General features: G+C 47.1%; 1 protein-coding gene across 1 annotated transcript in view; it reads left to right on the top strand.

The window, feature by feature from the left end:
* The window catches only part of nab (NGFI-A-binding protein homolog), an 867324-nt gene that overhangs the window by 22925 nt on the left and 831456 nt on the right, over nucleotides 1–12943 (top strand). The gene's annotated exons all lie outside the window — the stretch shown is intronic.

Genomic DNA, 12943 nt, shown 5'->3' with positions numbered 1-12943 from the left:
CACACACACACACACACACACACACACACACACACACACACACACACACACACACACACACACACACACACACACACACACACACACACACACACACACACACACACACACACACACACACACACACACACACACACACACACACACACACACACACACACACACACACACACACACACACACACACACACACACACACACACACACACACACACACACACACACACACACACACACACACACACACACACACACACACACACACACACACACACACACACACACACACACACACACACACACACACACACACACACACACACACACACACACACACACACACACACACACACACACACACACACACACACACACACACACACACACACACACACACACACACACACACACACACACACACACACACACACACACACACACACACACACACACACACACACACACACACACACACACACACACACACACACACACACACACACACACACACACACACACACACACACACACACACACACACACACACACACACACACACACACACACACACACACACACACACACACACACACACACACACACACACACACACACACACACACACACACACACACACACACACACACACACACACACACACACACACACACACACACACACACACACACACACACACACACACACACACACACACACACACACACACACACACACACACACACACACACACACACACACACACACACACACACACACACACACACACACACACACACACACACACACACACACACACACACACACACACACACACACACACACACACACACACACACACACACACACACACACACACACACACACACACACACACACACACACACACACACACACACACACACACACACACACACACACACACACACACACACACACACACACACACACACACACACACACACACACACACACACACACACACACACACACACACACACACACACACACACACACACACACACACACACACACACACACACACACACACACACACACACACACACACACACACACACACACACACATGTACGCACGCACAGCCGCCGCGGTGGGTGCCGCTGCCGGTGGCGGTGGCTGCCGGCCCGAAAGACGCAGGTTCGATACCGGCCGCGGCGGTCGAATTTCGATGGAGGCGAAATTCTAGAGGGCCGTGTGCTGTGCGATGTCACTGCACGTTAAAGAACCCCAGGTGGTCGAGATTTCCGGAGCCCTTCACTACGGCGTCTCTCATAGCCTGAGTCGCTTTGGGACGTTAAACCGTCATAAACCATAAAGAAACACACACATACACACACACACACACACACACGCACATGCAGTCAGATGACGTTGTCATCACCGAACAAAGGAACAGTCCATGAGAGATTATTAGGAAGATCATTAATTCAGATTAGAAATAACTGAAAGCCTAGAATGGTAAATTGTCGCCCACCAGAGGTTACAGGGGACACTGAAGACGCGTGGTTGTTAGCCAATACGAATTCCTGGCGGTTGGTCGAAAATGTTTTTGCCAATTGAGCACAAAAGGGTTTAATTTCAAGCCTGAAATTTTGTGTAGGAGATGTTTATAGGTTACTTTATCAAAGCCTTTTCTTTTTGCTGAGAAGTCTTTTACTATTCGGTTAAACCAAGTGTAGGATGACCAAATGCTGACAGTTTTGGTGGTGATGTACGTGCTGATGAATTCAAGCATTTTACCTTTCAACAAGTCGGTTTAAATGAAACCTTGCGAAAAATTTTGAAGAAAAAAAAAAGGGAAATTGGTGAGGCGGTTATTCATGCTCTCATAGGCGCCCTTGTTCCAGAAGAAAAACGACCCAAGATACGAGCGATAAACCTTGGTTTACTAAGCATGTCAAGAGGTTCCTTAACAAAACAGAAAAGATCTGATATGCAAAATACATGCTCAGCAACACTGAACACGACAGGGCTGACTATCTGGCATTCGCGAAAAAATGCACAGAATATATGAGGAAGCTAAAGATAGGTTTTTCAATACTGATATCCCTCAATTGTTGAGAAACAATTCTAAAACATTTGGAAGGTTATTTGTCCGGATTCTACAAAACAATTAACGAAATTTTCCGCTTACGCTGGTAAAAATGACGTCTCTCAGGAATTCATTTTTGTATTCTTTCTTCCAAGAAAAAATTATTCACATCAAGTGATTGCACTCCAAGAAGGCGGATTTATATTACACACTTCCAACCAAAGACATTAAAACCCGATGTTTGGGAGCCTGCTCTAGCTCCTTCATCAGGGGTGACTGGGGGCTAGCGTCTTTAAGTATGCACGGAGGGGAGGAGGAGGTCAAAAGAACGAAAGCAGTGATGCGAAAGGCGCGGGGGAGGGGGGTAAGGATGGGAGGGCTGTGGTTCACTGACACCATATTCATCTATTTTGCCAAAGCATCCGATCGCGCTGCTCATAGATGTCTAACATATAAAATGGAGGCGCTCAAATGAGAAGACACAGCGATCAATAGGGTGAGAAAATGATAACTGATTAAAAAGCAGAAGAAAAAAACAACCGCATGCCGCCGGGTTGATCCAAACCCAGGCCCCCGAATTCAGCGTTCGATTCTCAACCAACCGAGCTACGGCGGCGGCTGTTCGATTTTCAGTTTTCGGCGGTATTTATGCTGCGTGTAACCTAACCCTGAGAGTATTCACGAGTGCCACTCTCGTCCGTAGCGGCGGGCGTAGTACGTCTTGTATGGTCGCGAGCGTCACGCAGAACGTGATCGAACGGAGAGGGCTAAAGTTGTGCGAGAACGGTCCCACGCTACCCATGGCGTCAGGACAGCCACAACCGAAGCCTTCGTGGAGCAGACAAGGAAGGGAGATGCAGGGCTCGTTGTGACAGATATGTTGTCGCGTAGTGGGAACTGCAATCCGGAGAGGAGAAAGACAGCCAAAAGTGGCGCCTAAACAAAACTCTTCATTTGGGCTGACGTGCCGCCGCCCTCGGCCGTGCTCAATCAAAAGCTGATAGCGAACTTTCGAGATAAAGCGTGCAAAGTTACTAGAACATTCCGGAACAACGTAGAAAAAGCTCTGCTTGGATGAGATCAATCGAGATAAATCTGGACACTTCTTGCAAACACAGCAATAAAGCTGCGCGCCGGCAGCTTTGAAGAATGAACAGAGGAACAGTACACAGACGTGGCATCCGAACTCTTAACCTTTAATTTCCATCGCGCCAAAACACGTGCGCTTTGAAGAAGCTTGCAGGCAAAGCAACCTCTCCAGTGCACGTAATTCGTCGAAACAGCCAAAATTTCTGGCGCCACAGCGCCGAGGGTAACCCTGTTTTCGATATTCTAAAAACTAATAAGGATTTTACGTACTGAGGGCTATAGACCTGTCAATAATTAAGGAGCCTAAAGTTAAAAAGCTAACTATTCAATATTTGTTAATCAGCCTGCTAGTTAGCATGTTTGAGCTGTATTCTAATGGACTACACCGCTCACATTTCCATGCAAAGAAAAAAGCGGTCTTGCAAGTCAAAAAGCCTATTTTAAATTATTGTGTAAAGTCTTACGTGAGACACACTCTATAAATGGCTGTGCAGTTAAGAAGGATAATCCAGGCCCCATGACCATTTATTTTTATTTTCAATGAAATCTCTATATGATGGGCAAATGTGTCGACACAAGAGAATCGTACTGCATTTCAACTCAAGAAATGCTGTAGTTCTAGAAAAAAAAAGTGTATATTGCACTAAATGGAAAATGCCCATTTTGCGATTTCGCAAAATTGCCAGTTTGGGTTCCTGCAGAAAGGAAAATAAAATTTTTTGAACCTGAATATTTGTTCAGTAATTGTATGCAAACTTTTCGTTTGGAAAGCAATGCAAAAGTATTTTTTGGATCTCACAATTTTGCAGCAAAAAAATACCAAACATTGCAGAATCAGTAAGGCAGTTCAATTGGTTTGGTTTTTTTGGTGGAGGGAAAGCAAATGGCGCAGTATCTGTCTCATATATCGTTGGACACCTGAACCACGCCGTAAGGGAAGGGATAAATGGGGGAGTGAAAGAAGAAAGGAAGAAGTGCCGTAGTGGAGGGCTCCGGAATAATTTCGACCAACTGGGGATCTTAAACGTGCACTGACATCGCACAGCACACGGGCGCCTTAGCGTTTTTCCTCCATAAAAACGCAGCCGCCGCGGTCGGGTTCGAACCCGGGAACTCCGGATCAGTGGTCGAGCGCCCTAACCACTGAGCCACCGCGGCGGGTAAGGCAGTCCAATAGTAGCAGTTTTTGGGACAGTGATGGGACAAGAAGACTAGAGAACCTGAGGCTGAATTTTTTTTCTTAGTGTTAATCAGTTCTTTTTCATAATGGTGGACAAAATTTGTAATTCTAGAACTTGCAGATAATTTTTAAGTCGGCGTTGAGTTAATTTAAAATTCGAAAAGGCAAACTTTGAATTAAAAACAGGTATTCTCTCCGATTTTCTTTAAAATTACCCTGGCGTTTGCACTCACTAAGGGCCTCACTGGCGAAAAAGCAGTCTCGTCTAAAGGTGAAGCTCGGAGCACAAATAAACTAACATAAAACACATTACGGTCGCGAGTGGGTTCCGAGCCCGGGGCGGTGCGAAGAGACCCGCTTTGCTGGCCTTCATTAGACCACTACAGCATCGCCACATTTTTTTTTTTCTAAAACATGGTATTTATTACCCAGAAACTATGTTCTATGTACATGAATATTTACAAATATTTTTAGAAACTGCCGTGAAAGACATCTAAAAAACACAGTGCAACAGAGCACAAGGCAGGAGGTAAGGCTGAGCACATCACCAAGAGGGAGTGCCACTCCGGTTTAAAATAGGTCTGTTCATTCACTTCTCTTAGTTGAACAATCCTTTGGCGGGAGTGAGATTTTGTCGAAACACACGATTCACAGTGCAGGCCAGATGTTGATTGCACCACCGCAGCCGAACATCCCGCGTGCTAAGCTGAGTCTTTCGCGCTGTGCTCTGCTTGTTGCCCTCTTTATGAACTTCCATCCGTGGGCAGTGCATCCAAAAACTGAAACCAAAGCAAAAACGAAATGCTCGCCCACCGAATTCGCATTTCAATTAAGCACCTCGCTCGCAAAAAAAAAAAAAAACCGTCTTGTCTGGGGGTTATCTAGCGGAAGATCAAAATAGAGCGAGGAAAATCTCTCATTTCGTCCTGTAAGGAGGAGGTGTTGGAGGCAAAAGACCCAGATATAACGAACAACTTGGATATAACGAAATATTAGGATATAACGAAACTCTTAGATATACTCCTCGTTATTACTGCTTGAGCGGATTCAAAAGGGTCATTCCTCCTCTTGAGTAAAATTCATCGCCCTAAATTTAACCCCCGCTTTAACATCGGCAGCACAATCACCAAGATTAACGAAAATGCACAAAGTTAAGCAAAGCGACTCTGCTAACACACCTACGTCGCATTTAGCTTATCGAAGTAAATAGGGGACAATTTTTTTTCACCATGTCCTTGCTGAGCTCAGTAAGTACTTTGCGAACAAATTGCTTTTTATCCCATCTGATATTGACAGTACGTGCACACTCGTCCAATAAAGAAAAAAAAAACAGTGGTGCAATAACCATACGGGTGTTTGTGTCGTGCCTGAAGCGTAGAAGAACGCAGATCATTGCTAGTTGCGAAAATTCCCGATGACAAACGGCATCTGCCGGGCGCTGGCGTCCATGCCCATGAGCAGTAAGGCGTTAAAACGAAGCTTGCAGCGCTGTCCACCAGCGCTACAAGTCGCCTTTTAGGGCGTGCATTTTTAACGGCTGTATCTGGTTGCCATTCCATACATCCCATATTTTCATCCCTTTTTTGGTTGCTCATTCTTCCTGTAGAAAAGGAAAATGAGTAACGCGACGACTAAGAAACGCTCGTCGCTGTATGCTCCTTGGAGACGCGGGGTTGTTCTACTCCGGGGGCCGAGTTTACATCGAACCGAGCTGAGAGGCAACAGCTGTTCATTGTATCTGAGACGTACTGCCATTGCCCTAATAGACGTTTTGGCATCAGCACCACCCTGGTTCGTGATAAGTGAGCATTCGTTATAACTGCCGCCGTTATAAGTGGGCTCGATTTATAACCGACCGGACCTCATGTAACACAAAAGCTTCGAACTAAACTCTCTCGCACCGCGTTTTGAGCTGCACTTGCTCACTAGCCTCGAAAAGTGAGGAGTGATTGTTTTATTCTTTTATTTCGCCTCTAAGTCGAGTACAAAAACACTTGCTTGCAGCCAGCTGGGTCAATAGCCGAAGCTAGTACTGGCCCATTGTACACATTCATTATTTGCATCTTTTTTGCACACAACAATTCGAGCCGCGTCGTTCCGGCAGTACAATCTGGGAGGCCCTTTGCACACAGTGGAATCACAGCGCTGGCAGGCGAGGACACAGGGGGTACACAAACTGCGCGTATGGGTGTGTCCTCGCCCGCAAGCGCTGTGATTCCGCGATGTCTGACAAAAACCAGCAGCACAGCCTGTCGACAGGCACGCCTGCATGGTTGCAGCGATGGAGCCACTTGCTCGTTTCGGCGTCAAAAAGCTGCGACTGCGTTCACGCAATGGGTCACAGCCACACAGCTTTCGCTCTACTCGAGTAGGGATGCTGAGCGGCCCTTCTTGAATTTTTCACCCGCCAGCCTTCCGTTCATGGTCGCTTGTCTCCTACTTGTTTCCAGCAGCGCGCAAACTGTTACGGCGCCCAGCAGATGTGCGCCGACGCGAGCTCGCTTTTGTCCAACTACTTCCTTGTTGATAGTATCGTTCCCGTGACTCACTGGTTCCCACCAGCCTTCGAAACAGCATTCACGCCGCCGCCAAAAACCGGTTTTGGGCATCCGGTGTCCCTGCGTAGACCACACAACCTTTCTGCTGCCTGCGTGGCAGAACAGGCACTGCGAGACACTGATCACGCATGTTTCTTATGGTGAATTCCAATCGCAGGCCCGGAGCGGTCTGCACGCTCTGTGACAGAGCGCCTGAATCCGGCGCAGAGCGCGCGACCTGAAATTGCGATTGGAGTACACTTGCTCTGGCCAGAGCATGTAGGGCGCCGCTATCGCCGCTGAAAAAGAACGTCACGCAAACTTCCGGTCGGATCCGCCGATTTCGGCGGAGCAGTCCCGACTGCTCCACGGAGCAATCTCGGCTCGGCAACCGCTCCCTGTCTACGATTGGAAGACGCGATCCGTGCCTCAGATCTGCGTTTGGAATACAGTGGCTCCGAAAAGAGCAGAAATCGTTGCTCTCGAAGTGCTCCAACTCTGCGATTTGAAGTCACCTTTAAATGCCACGCCGCCGCTTTTGTTTGACGCGCGCTTGCTTCCGCTTGCTCCACATGATGCCGCCCGAGTTCTAGTGCGCCGTACTAGGTGGCGCCACAGCGCCTTGCGCGAGACCGAAATTTTAGTTGCCATGGAAACGCGCGAAGGATGAGGCACCGGGTAACACTCCTCTTGTTTGTGGAGGGGGCTGTCTCTCTCGCTACTTGAGCTGCGGGCGCTGATCGCGAAGCCCATGGCGAATAAAAGTAATGGCGCTCTCTTTTCATTTTCCTTCGCCGTAAGCGCCGCACGTGGGGGCGGCTGGTGTAAGCAGCTGCCCCTCGCTCGCGCTTGCTCCCTCTGGAACGCCGCGCTTTGTTATGTGCTCTTTCCTTGCTCGGCTGGGCTGACCCAGCGGGCGTATAAAATCGAAATAAATTTCGCACTAGCAGGCGACCTCAGCGGTACCGCAAAGTACACAGACTACCTGAGTGGTGCATATAGTAACGCTTGCGCAGCACACTGAGCTCGTAGGATAACTGGCGTTTCAGAACTAGAAGACGCATTAGTCATACGACGGTCGCGAGCAGCGATTTACGCACGTCCTCGGGCTGCGACATTTCACTGCTAAGTGCTGTTCGTAAGTCGCCTAGGTGTGGCTGGGCTTACCGCGCTTCATTGCGCGTTCATCGACAGTGTTTCCTTAATCCGCCTTTTCTAGTAAACTTGCAGACACTACGCGCACACACACACTACACATAAAAAGAAAGGTCACTCCTCCAGGAGCCAGCTCGTCCAGTCAAATGCACTGACGAGGCGATCAATAGTGGCCGGTTGACTAACTACTTTGCTTCCCGCAGCAGCCGTTGATTTACTCATATTCGGCGCTCAGCATGGTCACTTCGCTAGAGCTACCAAGGCTTGGAGCATGGATCGTTCGTTGTGCATGACGCCGTTGTTTCTGACGACCAGTTTTTGTTTCTCTTTCTCCAAGCGGAATTTTTATATTTTCCGTCCGGTGTTTGAACTTTGTCGTTTTCAGTCTCACCGCAATCTCCCTACATCAACTTTAAGTATACATTCGGCTACAGTATTTTCACTTCGTGGTGACCGCTCTTCGGCAGTCAAGCAGACAGTGAAAAGGGCTTCCAAAACAGACTGTCCAGGGGCGGACCTGCGCCCACAATGAACTCAATGTCTCAGAGGCGGCGATAGCAGCAAGCCTGCTCGGCGGTCGTCAAACAGAATGCCCGCCGCTCTCGGCTGTGCTCAATTTAAAGGTGACAACGAACTTCGACATACGGCGTGCTAAGTAACCACTCCAGTCTCGAACAAAGTCGAATCGGTTCCGCCTGGCATTCCAAATAAACGCGGTTGCATCGGCGTCATGCACACAGTGGTAAAGCCGCGCGCCGGCGGCACTGCGCATGAGCAAATCAGCATTTCCCCCTCTTAAAGAAGCATCAACTTGATCCCTTGCAATGAAAATAAATATGGGCAGAAATAAATCTTTAGTACCAGAATCATGTTTATTTAGAATACGAATAAACTGTGATATGCCTGAAACCAAAAACTAATTTACAACCCAACGTTTCGGACCCGGCTCGGCTTCTTCAGAGGCGATTGAGAGAGTATAGCTATCGTCTTTAGAGGGGCATACACATCTTTTCTTGCTGGCACGTTTTCTTCTCTACAATGGTGTAGAAAGTACTGCTTTGCATGAATCACCATGTGGTACTCGCCTACGGCCGCTCAATAATTTACAATCAATTTTTTGTCGTGCTGTTTCGGTTTCAACAGCCGCGTGATGACTGTGACGTCAACGTGTGTTTATAGGTCACGTGAGGAATGCAAGAGCTGCAATATAATCGCTGCTTCAACATTCGTTGTCATTCCATCTTTTGAGGAAGGCTGACTTTAGCATTGTAATGAAATAAATCGACGAAGCTGCAATGATATCGCAGTTTTTTTTTTGTCTCACATGACCTATAAGCACACGTTGACGTCACAGTCACCATTCGGCTGTTGAAAATTAAACCTAAGCAGCACGCGAAAGAAATTCGATGATAAATTATTTAGCGGTCGTAGGAGAATACCACCTGGTAATACATGTATAAGAAATGTCTTACGCTTCATTATCAAAAAGGCAGCTGTCTGTACTCCTTTAGGTATGCATGGAGGGGAGCAGGAAGTCGAAAGAACGAAAGCGGTGATGCGAAAGCCGCCAAGAAATCAACGCGAAACGACCAACACCACCGCCAAAACACGTCGCTCTGCCTTATGTCCGAGGTGACAACGAAACCATCTCCCGAATCCTGAAAAAAAAAAATGGGGTCTCCAGGATGCTTGATGAAAAGAACTGCGGCGCAACAAGGACACTAACAAGGAAGAGACACCTTTGAAATGAAGTTTCCTTTCTAGATAATTTTGTGTAGCGATAGCTGCATTCCGGTAGCATTTCAACCCTTCAGCGAGGCTGCTCGCCACCCTGTGGCTGTTGCGCCACGCTGTCACGTGGTTGATCACGTGGTGCGGAGCAGCTGCCGGCGGCGCGGCGCCATGGCTGATCACGTGGTTGGTCACGTCACCAAGTTCCACTCGGCTAGCTGTAGCTATCGCGTCACTCCAGGTTTAACCAGAGCTAAACCACCGCCAATTTTTTGTGACATCATGTACTCTGCGACTATTCAGCCCTCCTTTTCTAGCGGCCGTCTGTTGTTCTGTTTTTTTTTGTTCTTTTTGTGTTTTAGGTGCATTTTTTGTTTGTTTTATCTTTTTCGTGTTTGTGGTTTTTCGGTTTCGGACTGCTTTTGCTTCGTATGTTTGACTCTGCTTTTGCTATGATTGATATTTGTTATTGAGTTCTTATTTTTATTTTATTTTAGTTTTTTAGTTTCTGACTGCTTTCGCTTCTATTGTATGACTCTGATGTTGCTATGAGCGTTTGACACTGCTTTTGCTAAGAGACGGCCCCCTCCTTGTTCTTTTATCAGAATCTCTAAGTTTATCTGCAGGGGTTAAATTTTCTTGCCCGTTATCCTGATGTTGCTGCCTTTTTCCACGTGCTGGGTTCGGAGCGATAATGCGGAGCTGAATGTTTAAATGTGCCACCTTTCCGTGCAATAAACAGTTGGTAGTGTGCGCATGCGGTGTCTCTTCCTTGTTGCGCCCCCGTTCATTTCATCATGCACCAACTCGCCCTTCAGGCCGTTATTCTCCTGGTTGCGCGCAAGCACACAAACACTGTTGCTCTTTGCCTACCCGTTCACAAAGACGGGCCGCCGAGAGGAAGAGCCCAAGGCATTTCTGCAAATTTCCTACAGGCTACATCGGGGAAACCAAAAATCTAAAAGAAAGAATTCGGCAGCATAGAAACGACGTCCGCAACTTCGCAACAGAGCGCAATCCTGTAGCTGAACGTTCCGAAGACACAGAATCAACTTCGACGAAACGAGGAGACTTGGAACCGAAAAAAATTGCCAGAAAAGGCTCTTATACCCGTGCCACACGGGCATATTTAATGCCATATAGTGTCTTAAGTTTTAATGACATTCTAGCGGTGTCGTACGCATAAATTTAATTGCATTAGCCTTACTGCCATTCGCGACCTACTGAGTTTGCCACAACTCACTCGCCCGAGCTATGCGTACTCTCGTCCTCATTCCACCCGCAGAAAATCATGCAAATTTCTTAGTATTAGCTTCCTACCAGTAGTAAATGGTGAATTCATAATTTTCAGTCAGATATGAGGCACCTGCTCTGCATTTTGTATGTGAAGGGTGCCATTTTCTACCAGCACTTCTTACAGATACCCTCGGTTTGTGTGCTGACACGCGAGTCTATGGCTACTTTTTCGAACTGTCAACCAAGAGGAGCGGTATTTTCTGCGAAAGTTTTTATATTGCATTTTAATAATATTCCCGACACACTGTGCTCTTTAGCACTGTTTATATTTAGTGAAATTTCTGACTGATTTAGTGAACTTAAGGTATACACTCTCGGACCTTCCTCGCAGTTCGCAGTCACATTTCACAACTGCGGAAGAAGACCTACTGATAACTGCAGCCGCCGTAGGCAACCCTTTTTAAGAGCCGAACAGATCAATAACGAGATCTGGCTATACTTTGATGTTGAAGTGGTTCGACAGCGCCTGCACGAATCGAGCCTTCAATGGAGGACAGCCGCAAGGAAGCCTTTGCTTTCGGATCACCACAATGCCGCCGTCTACAATTCGCACAATCGCATAAAGACTAGACGATTGAAGATGGGGCCAGGTGATGGTCACAGATGAGAGCACATTTACCACGAAGGAACACGATAGAGTGAAAGTGTGACGTCAAGACAATCATTGGTAAGCCTTTGCCGCAGACTGTTCTTGAATTGCGATGCTCTCCATAAAGATATGGTCTTGAATCCGTTGAGTTAGTGCTTCAGTGGAAAGAGTATCATCAAATCTTAGCTAAAATAAGCCGACGACGATGGTTACATGAGAGCGCGACTTCCGTGTGTTTATGGGATATAATATACTTTTCAGCCGAAACGTGTTTTCCGGTTACCTTGGCTACTTTTCGCATGGTTCATGCCATGAATTAATGGCTCGAGGTGCATTCTAAGCGAACGAATAAAAGCCATGTTACTGTAACAGCGCGGTACTTGTTTTAGTGACAGGTTACTACTTAGCTAAAATATGCATTAAAAGGGTTTAGTTACATCACCGCTTGGCCTAAGCGCGTTACACAACTTAAAAGTGCGTAAACGCGTTCTAAACTTTTTCCTTTACTTTATGCAGCTTTGATCCCACCTGCTTCAAGCGACCAAGCCTCAGCGCGCGCTGCTCCGTGAGTGTGTGAGGAGCCATCACGGGCGATGGCTTGGGTCCCCTTCTACGGCTATATGAACGATTAACTGCAGCAGATAACTGTAATGAAAGGTAGTAAGTTCTCCTGCCTTATGATTTGGATGGATCTTCAAGGATAGGCTATTTTATTATAAATACGAACTTTCTCGCATCCATATACTTCCCGTTCTGTGGAAGCCTTGCTGGAGAACCTTGCTATTTGTAAACTTTCGTGGTCAGCAAAAGGAGCAGGCAAAAATCCAAATGAAAATGTCTGGGCAATTATAAAATTACGCTTGCCACGACTGCAGCTCCATAAAATGAACAAGGGCTCCCTCAGGGCTGCTGTTCACGCCGAGTGGGACAGGATTCGCGGCAGTGAGCTAGCTACCGAACTGTTCGCCTCTGTGTTAAGGCGCATGGAATCTGTCATTCTTGCCGAAGGAGACTTTTCCAAATCGAAATTAATGCAAAGTGTGTTTTTGTCCAGTAATCTTCCTGGTGATAACTTCAAAATTTGTGCCAGCTTCAGCTTTTGTTGGAATTGCTCTTCGAATCGTTCTTAGACCAACAAACCTCTTATGGTCTGCAAGACATTCACGCTTCGGTTCTATTACGCACTAATCATGGTGACAACAATAAAGCTTCCCGTATTTGACTTGCCAGGCATCATGAGAAGTAAAACTTATCATCCGCCGGTCATGCCTCACACTCAGAGCACACACGAGGTG

Source organism: Amblyomma americanum, chromosome 6, assembly GCF_052857255.1.
Source record: "Amblyomma americanum isolate KBUSLIRL-KWMA chromosome 6, ASM5285725v1, whole genome shotgun sequence".
Taxonomy (NCBI): Eukaryota; Metazoa; Arthropoda; class Arachnida; order Ixodida; family Ixodidae; genus Amblyomma; species Amblyomma americanum.
Note: the sequence above shows the minus strand (reverse complement) of the source record. Positions and strands in the feature narration are given on the sequence as shown.